At 40.0% G+C, this 9855-nt stretch overlaps 1 long non-coding RNA gene across 1 annotated transcript; it reads right to left on the minus strand.

Annotated features, from left to right (window-relative positions):
* Positions 1-351: 351 nt before the first annotated feature.
* LOC308653327 lies at positions 352-2574 on the minus strand. The gene is made up of 3 exons (XR_014023038.1): positions 2285-2574; positions 773-835; positions 352-625 (listed from the first exon to the last, which is right to left on the minus strand). It is a non-coding gene; the product is annotated as an uncharacterized lncRNA (long non-coding RNA).
* Between the last annotated feature and the right edge of the window lie 7281 nt (positions 2575-9855).

Raw genomic sequence — 9855 nt, forward strand, 5'->3', positions numbered from 1 at the left:
TATATATGTACATATATAATTATATATGTATATTTTATATATATATATATATATATATATATATATATATATATATATATATTTGAATATGTAGATACCTCTCTCCTCCTTGGCAAGCCACATTATTTCTGCTCTAAGAAAAACAAGTTGGGATTAAGTCTTGGCACAAAACCAATCATGGATATCTTATATTTGCTTCTTTTCCTCACCCTACCTATCTAAGCAGATGCAGCAACTGAGCTGCCATTTCTGTGAAGCAGAAATATGTCTTTGGTGGGGAAGCTTGATTACCCTTCACCTAGTCTCAGGTAGGTTGTCCTTCCCTATTGATTAACTGGACTTACAGTTATCTTTCCAAGTTTATGTTACTTTCAAGTCTTCTGTTTCCTGGTTCTCCTGTAGCTCTTCATTTGCTTCTTGCTTAATTTTCCTCTTGGCTGGCCCTGACTTGCAGATGAACCTATCAGTCTGCGCAGTCTCAAGGACACAAGTTTGTTGTTATATCTTCTGTTTCTACAGTAACAAATTCTGAACCGAGCCAAAACGATCTCTGGGCAGGTACTTTGTTCTCCATGGATCACTGACCTTTGGGAAGGACTCTACTGTGTTCTGGCAGCTGGCAGCTCTGTGAGTTCAAGATGGTAATGAAGAAAGATGTCAGAGTCAGGGATGTGGGGAAGGTTCAGGGTAATTATTTATTAAATACAAACATTCAACTTTCTTTATTTCTCTCTAGCTTCAATTCCTCTAGACTGGTTGATTTTTGCCGTACCTCAACTCATGGTCCTGAAAAGGCTGCCAACAGCTCTTGGAGCTATACTTTCATCATTTATATCTGCAATGGAAAAAAAAAAAAGATTTTCCTTGACTCAGCATTCTAAGGAAAAATTCTGGGGTAGTGGAGGTCATCTGCCTCATGCTGACTCTATCTCTCTGAGCTAAGAGATGGAATGATCTGATTGGTTTCATCCAGCAGATTGTCTCCCTGCTACAGAAGTACAGTCAAGTCTTTTGGAAATCCATGGATTCCCATTTGGGTCTTGAGTCAATGGATGAAGGCAAAGAATAAGGTGGTGCTGGCAGAGGCAGCAAAATGTCCACTATGCCCAAACATACTGGGCAGTGTCCTAGCAATTGTGGAATGTAACAACCTTCCTCCTTTCAGTTTCTGATTTTTAACCTTCCCTATGCAGATCACTTGGATTTCTGTGAAAAAAAAATATTAACAATGAATGGCTCAATCCTTCTCCTCTCTGACCATCCTTATACCTATTTCTCCAGAAAAAAAAAAAAAAAAGAATTCAGATCAGAAATAACAGGACACATTTGATTGAATTTTGATTTGAAAATTCTAATGGGCAAACATATATTGCATAAAAGACAACGTCCATCATTTGAGGACTATAAGTTAATTCTTTTTTATTTGAAATATTTCTTTGTTTTACAGGAAATAATATCTTAGTCATTCAGGGTGCTATAACAAAATACTATAAATTGAGTGTCTTATAAAAAAAGAAATTTATTTCTCACAATTCTGGGGTGGCCAAGGTCATCGAGATCAAGGTGACAGAGGATGTAATGTTTGCTGAGAGCCCACTATAATGCAAGATGGTATCTTCTTTCTGTGTCCTTATATGGTAGAAGGGAAGAATAAACTCTTTTGAATCTCTTTTATAAGGTTGCTAATTCCATTCATGAGGGCTCTGCATTAATGTCCTAATTACCTCCTAAAGGCATAACTCTTAACACCATCACTCTGGGGAGGTAAAAGACCTCAACATATGAATTTTAAGGTGACATAAATATTCAGACCATAACAAGTAATTTTTTTGTCATAAACTTGGGCATGCTTAATAATATACATTGAAAAAAATCTGATCTCTGTTAAATAAGCTAATAGTTTGTGCTTTTCAAGTGGATGTTTACAGTTTCCTGGAGCATAGAATACTTCTAGAAATAAAAATATCCAGCTCACTCCTGCAGAGTTCTTGGTTTTTCAAAAGAACTCCATGCTCGGCATACAGGATAGATACATCTTGTCAGAGTTACATCAGAAAACATTTAGTTAACCATGCAAGTTAAAATGCTGTCACTAGAGCAACACACAAGCCAAAAACTAGCCTACTTTCATATAGCACACATGTGGACACAATGAAACAGACACAACTAATAAAAAAAATGAAAAAAAAATAAAATAAATAAGGAAAAACAACAACAACAAAAAAAAACAAACAAAAAAAAAAAAAAAAGAAAAGAAAACTCCAGGGAGATGACAGTTACATACCACAGCATAGTGCAGGTCCCAGAGGAAGTGCAAGGTGGGCATAAAGTGAAGGAAAACATAAAAACTCCACAGCTTGGACAATGGGTCCTAGAGCAACCTGAGAGTCCATTTTCTCTATCTATTCATTTCCAACGTGTGTATCAATTCCAGTTGGAAAGGAAGCAAGACAATGTGAATGAAGAGAGATGAGTTGGATTAAAATGCTGGCAGTCTTTCCCTTCTTGAGTTTACCAACGTCACCAATGCTTAAAATTTCCAGGCACACTTGGGTCCCAGCAGAAGCTGCCAGAGGTGAGGCCAGCCCTTTAAGCGCTTGTGACACATCTGTGTCCTTCAGCAGCTCTGGTTCAGCCTCCTCCTTACAGGTCCTGCCTCTGCGGTCATCACAGTAGCCACAGCTTCCTGCTGGAGAATGCCCTTGGTGACCCGAGGACTCATCAGCACTCTGTCCTTGCTGTGGCTTTGATTGCTGCTGAGACTTCAGCTTGGCCCAAACTCAAGAGTTTCAGTCTTTTGGACAGTCTTGGGCCACAGCCTCATCTGGAGAGGAAGTGTTGGGAATCGTCTTTTGTCACAGATAAGACTTAATAAGCCCAAAGGGTGTGTGATTAAAGGAAGCCTGCGGGAAGTTGAGCTGAAGTGTTAGCTGATTGTTTACAAGGCGTTCACCTGGCCATTGGACTAAAAAACTAAACACACGAAAATTAAAGGACAACTATCTGATTCAACAGTTATAAAGGTAAATCCACTGAGTTTGAGCATAGAAAAGGGGATGAAGAAACAGAGGAGAAAAAAGGTACAAGAGGAAAACAAATAGTTATTCATAGTTAATTACTGCAAACCCAAATGTATCAACCAGCTCCTAATAAATTAATAATAAAGATTAGCTAATTATTTGATATTGTGATACCTGTGGCCAAAACTACTAAATTCAAAACACAAAAAACAATGCACCTTCTGTGTTGTATATGGGAGGCAGTACAATGAAAGGTGTGAATTAAGGTTTTGGGAAATAAAACACAAAAGAAGGGTTAAATACCCTTAAATAAACAAACCCATAAATATACCCTCATAGGACTTTGATAACCTAACATCACAAAGTTAAAATGCGTAATACATGGAGATGTTTACATGGGCACAGTTACCAGAGCATATGAGAACCAGAGATAATTTAATACTTTCTTTAAATTAGCTATGTTGCTACCAGCTACATCAAAGACCATAATTCTAAAGACATTTGTAGTAAACGAAGACTCAATTTTCCTCAGTGTGCTGTCATTAGGCATGGTGTGGTGGGAAGGAGTGAACTTTGAGTCAAGAAACCTGGGATCTGGGATTAGAACTACCACTTTGGTATTCTGAGTCCTAGTGAAAGCCACTTGTCCTTCCTGGAAAAAAAAAATTCTCTTTTTTTTCTATGTGTCAAAAAGGGATTGAATTAAATGTTCTTCAAGAAACATTCTAGCTCTAAAATTCAGTATCTAATACATAAAGCCATGATTAGTATTCGATATTGTACTTTTATTTAGTTGGTTAGAGAAAGTTAGTCAGATTATTTGAATAGAAATCAAATTCTTATTAAAAACCCAAATGGCTAAGCATACTAGTTGGACCTATTATATGTACGTTAGGTAAAATGTAATTATTAAAATTCTTTAAGAAAAGTTTTGTGACTGGGTCTTCATTTGCAATAATTTAACAAGAATCCCACAGATTGATTCCTTAAATGGCAAAAGATTATTTCTCAGAGTTCTGTAAACTGGGAAGTGCAAGATCAAGGTGATGGCAGATTCAGTGTCTGCTGAGCACCTGCGTCATGGTTCACAGATGACTTCTCCTTGTGTCCTCTCTTGTCAGAGAGCAAGATACATCTCTTGGTAAAACCCTCATCTGTCATGAGGGCTCCAATCCCATGATCTAGTTACCTCCCAAATCCCCGACCTCTTACTACCATCATATTGGAGTTGAATTTGGGAGTGACATAAACATTTTCTCTATAGAAGAATTAGATTTTATAGGTGAAGAAACTGAGGCTAAGATTCTAGCCTGAGGTTACAGTGCTAATAAATGGGAAAGTTAGGGATTGTTTTCAGGAATTGCTTCAAAGTCAGTGTCCTCTTTCAGAAACTACATGTCTACAGTGTCTTTAGGAAATGGGGCATAAGGCATAAAAAAATCATGATTCTCCATCTACCTGACCTCCATCTGCAAGCCTTCCCCCATGTATAGGCTAACAGAGGTCAAGAATCTTGCTTAAACATCCTGGGCAGAAGTTGCCTTCAACTTAAGGTGTATTGAAGGGTAGAGCTTTATACATTCCCATCATTATTTTAAGATATGAAACATCAAGACCTGAAATCCCATTCAAAACACAAGCATTTCTTCATCTGTGCATATATTCTGATACTTGGAAATGCTGTATTTCTTCTCTTATTGATTGATTAGTGGATGTCAATCAGTTTACATGGTAGTCAGAAAGCATGTTATAATGAAATCAACTGATACCTGGAATTTAAATCTATTTTCTAGAATTTGATTTGACATTTTTTACTTCAACCAACCCTATATTTTAAATATATATGTATATATTTAAAATATATATATTTATATATATATATTACTTTTCATATATATATATATATATATATATATATATATATATATATATATATTGGAGTAAGGATGAAGTTACCAGCTGCCTTTTGAAAATTTCTGGTTACCTTTCAGTGAATCCCAACTATTTCAGTTGCCACCAGTGTGGGAGGGAAGTGAACAGAGAGTAGAAAGAACTTCACTAGCTTCAAGCAGGGCCTCAGTAGATGTGCTGTGTGGTCACCAGTCGGTTTGCTTGATTTATTGTCCACACCAGCTACCCTCCCCAAAAGATGTAAAAAAGGCAAGTATGCTAACTTTTTAAAAATTATATGGGATCCAACATGGCCGCCGGCGAGGAAGCAGCGATTCCAATGTCTCCACATTAACGGGATCAGAAAGACCCATTGGAACAGCGGCAGTCTACCTACTGAGGAACTTCTAGCAAAATTCCGTGAAGAGGGGACCTGCCGGGAATTGGTAGGTCAGTTTGTCCCAGACAAGTGTCAGTTTGTCCCAGACAAGTGGATCTTGACCGGCCACGCGGGCGCGGAGGTCAAGTCCCGCAGCCACCAGCCGCTTCAGAAAGCGGCCGGAGGCCCCGAGCGGCATGGCCCGCCCGAACCCGCAGACGGCACCCGACACCTCACCGTCCCGAGAGGCCCCACTCTCGCTCAGCGAACGGCCACTCCACCCGCCCGGATCTTAGCCACGCAGCCGCAGCTGCCCGGCTCTACAGGCAGCCCGGCGCAGCGAGAAGTGTCCCCGCCTGGCCCAGCAGATAGCCCGTACCCTCCGGCTCTAATAACAGCCCCGCCCACCTGGCGAACGGCTCCCCCCCCTGAGACAGCGTGAAGGGAATATAACCAACCCTTTACGAAATAGCGAATTGGGAACTAAAACCAGAGATTGTGTCAGACCAGAGACAAGCCAGTTCCACCCCTCCCTTCGGACACTCCGGCAAGGAGCCAGGGGCCCGCCATAGCAGAGAGGGGAAGTCACCAAAGTTCGGCCAAAGAGATTCCTTCCCAGCAGAATCTACTTTAGCAGGTGTGTGACTCCCACCCACATCAGACACAAACAACTGGGAAACTTCAAAATCTCTCCGTGGGCGTGACCCTAAGGGCCAAAGGACTCTCGACCCCCAACTCCCCCTACTGCCAGTGACGAGGGCGTGACTGTAGGGGCAGAGGGAAGCAGAGAAGACTCCCCACCCCCAAATCCCCCAACCTCGAACTGAGAGGGTGTGACGGTAGGGGCGGAGGGAAACAGAGGACACTCCAGACCCCCAATTCCTCCTACCGCCAGCAGTGTGGTTGTGACTGTAGGGGCTGAGGGAAGTAGAGGGGATCCTAGACCCCCAACTCCTATTACCACCAGCAGCGACACCAATGGTCTTAGCTGCCAGATTCCGAAGGTGTGCCCACCAAAGGGGTCCGGAAAAATTAAACAATTGACTACCAGACCACAGCTCCACAGCACTGGGGCTTAGATGAATGACAGAGAGAGTGCTCAGTCGTTAGGGAAATAGAGCACTCGGTGGGGCTGAAAGTGTAACCAAATCCTTGGTGAACTGCCTCCGGTGAGCAGGACCTGGCTGGCTGGCAGGAGGATGGGGAGGAGGGGCCATAGAAGTGAAACGGCTCTGGACCAACAGGATTGAGAGACTCCCAGGAACCGCCTTACAGGGATTGTTGTTGACATATTGAAGGCAAAACTCAGCCCAGAGGGCACAGCTTTGAATACGGGAAGAGAAGAAAATGGATCTCTAAGGCCTAATTTTATTTCCTATTTCATTTTAACTTTTTCTCTCCCTTTTCCCTCTCTCTCTCCCCTTCCAAGTTTTATGGCTCTTTCCATTCTCCTCTATGCTATCTATCTCCCTCTCCTTCTTTCCTTTCAAGAGCACCTACCTTCCCCTTCCCCCCAACTTTCATCCCAAGCATTACGTCATCCATTTTGCGTAACTGTCTAAATACAAATAGGTGTGCGCCCTTCCCCCGTGCCTGCAAGGTAGCCGGACCTGCAACCCACCAGCAGGTCAGGCCCAGCAACCTGGGAGTGGCAGAGCCGCCCCACGCGCCTACAAGGTAGGCACACCTGCTACCAACCAGCAGAACAGGCCCAGCAGCCTGCCGATGTGGTAGGCACAGCGCCCCAATTGGAGGAGGAGCAGAGCCCCTGCCCGCGCCTGCGCGGGAGACTTAGCAACTATACAAGTGTAATACAAATACATAGGGGGAAAATTCAACAACACAACAGTCTCAGTAAGCAGAAAGAAATGCGAACAGTATGAAGAGACAAGGAAAGAAAGGACCACAAGCAATGCAGGTCAACTCAACGTTAGAAGAGGTAATTTCTGCAGCAGATGGAATGTCAGATAAAGAATTCAGGATATACATGCTTCAGATGATCTGGAGTCTCAAGGAAGACATTAGACAGCAAAATCAGACAATGAAAGATCTCTTCAACAATGAAATACACAAACAAATCCAGGAAGCAAAAGATCAATTATACAGGGAGATAGAAGTTATAAAAAACAAACAAACAGAAATCCTAGAAAGGCAGGAAGCAATAAACCAACTTAAAAACTCAATTGAGAATACTACCAACAGAGTAGAACACTTAGAAGATAGAACATCAGACAATGAAGACAAAGTATTTCAACTTGAAAAGAACATAGACAGCTCAGCAAGACAGTTAAGAAACCATGAGCAGAACATCCAAGAGATATGGGATAACATAAAGAGACCAAACTTAAGAGTCATTGGGATACAGGAAGGCACAGAGCTCCAAACCAAAGGAATAAACAATCTATTCAATGAAATAATACGAGAAAACTTCCCAGACTTGAAGAATGAGACAGAATCCCAAATCCTAGAAGCCTACAGGATGCCGAATGTGCATAATCATAAGAGATCCACACCTAGACACATTATAATGAAGATGCCCAACATACAGAATAAGGAGAGAATTTTAAAAGCTACAAGAGAAAGGAAACAGATTACATTTAGGGGTAAACCAATCAGGATAACAGCTGATCTCTCAACACAGACTTTGAAAGCTAGAATATCCTGGAATAAAATATTTCAAACACTGAAAGAAAATGGGTTCCAACCAAGAATTGTGTATCCAGCAAAATTGAGCTTTAAGATGGAAGATGAAATTAAAACCTTCCACGATAAACAAAAGTTAAAAGAATTTGCAGCTAGAAAACCATCTCTCCAAAAAATCCTCAGCAAAACATTACAGGAAGAGGAAATGGAAAATAACAATGAAAACCAACAGTGGGAGGTAGAACAGTAAAGGGGGGAAAGTAATCAAAGAGGAAAACAAACCATATTCAGTAACATAAATAAACAAATATGGCTGGAAGGATAACCCATCTCTCAATAATAACCCTAAATGTTAATGGCTTAAACTCACCAATTAAGAGACACAGGCTAGTAGAATGGATCACAAAACATGACCCAACAATATACTGCTACAGGAGACGCATTTGATAGAAAAAGACATACATAGACTGAAGGTGAAAGGTTGGGAAAAATCATATCACTCATATGGACTTCGGAAACAAGCAGGAGTGTCCATACTCATATCAAATAAAATAGATTTCAAGCCAAAGTTAATCAAAAGGGATAAAGAGGGACACTACATACTGCTCAAGGGAACCATACACCAACAAGACATAACAATCATAAATATATATGCCCCAAACAATGGTGCAGCTATGTTCATCAAACAAACTCTTCTAAAGTTCAAGAGTCTAATAGACCACCATACAATAATCATGGGAGACTTCAACACACCTCTCTCACCACTGGACAAATCTTCCAAACAAAAGTTGAATAAGGAAACTAAAGAACTCAATAACACAATTAACAACCTAGACTTAATTGACATATATAGAATATACCACCCAACATCAAGCAGTTACACTTTTTTCTCAGCAGCACATGGATCCTTCTCAAAAATAGATCATATATTATGTCACAGGGCAACTCTTAGACAATATAAAGGAGTAGAGATAATACCATGCATCTTATCTGATCATAATGGAATGAAATTGAAAATGAACGATAAAAGAAGGAAGGAAAAATCATGCATCACTTGGAGAATGAACAACAGGTTATTGAATGATCAATGGGTTAAAGAAGATATTAAGGAGGAAATTAAAAAATTCTTAGAGATAAATGAAAATACAGACACAACATATCAGAATCTATGGGACACATTGAAAGCAGTTCTAAGAGGAAAATTCATTGCATGGAGTTCATTCCTTAAAAAAAGAGAAAACCAACAAATAAATGATCTCATACTTCATCTCAAAATCCTAGAAAAAGAAGAGCAAAGCAACAGCAAAAGAAGTAGAAGGCAAGAAATAATTAAAATCAGAGCTGAAATTAATGAAATTGAAACAAAAGAAACAATTGAAAAAATTGATAAAACTAAAAGTTGGTTCTTTGAAAAAATAAATAAGATCAACAGACCCTTAGCCATGCTAACAAAGAGAAGAAGAGAGAGAACTCAAATTACTAGCATACAGGATGAAAAAGGCAATATCACAACAGACACTTCAGAAATACAGAAGATAATCAGAAATTATTTTGAATCCTTATACTCCACTAAAATAGAAGATAGTGAAGGCATCGATAAATTTCTTAAGTCATACGATCTGCCCAGATTGAGACAGGAGGATATAGACAACCTAAACAGACCAATATCAATTGAGGAAATAGAAGAAACCATGAAAAGATTACCAACTAAGAAAATCCCAGGACCGGATGGGTATACAGCAGAGTTTTACAAAACCTTTAAAGAGGAACTAATACCAATACTTTTCAAGCTATTTCAGGAAATAGAAAAAGAGGGAGAACTTCCAAATTCATTCTACGAGGCCAACATCACACTGATTCCTAAACCAGACAAAGATACTTCAAAGAAAGAAAACTACAGACCAATATCTCTAATGAACCTAG

The sequence above is a fragment of the Spermophilus citellus genome (genome assembly GCF_964194105.1).
Source record: "Spermophilus citellus genome assembly, chromosome: 1".
Lineage (NCBI taxonomy): Eukaryota > Metazoa > Chordata > Mammalia > Rodentia > Sciuridae > Spermophilus > Spermophilus citellus.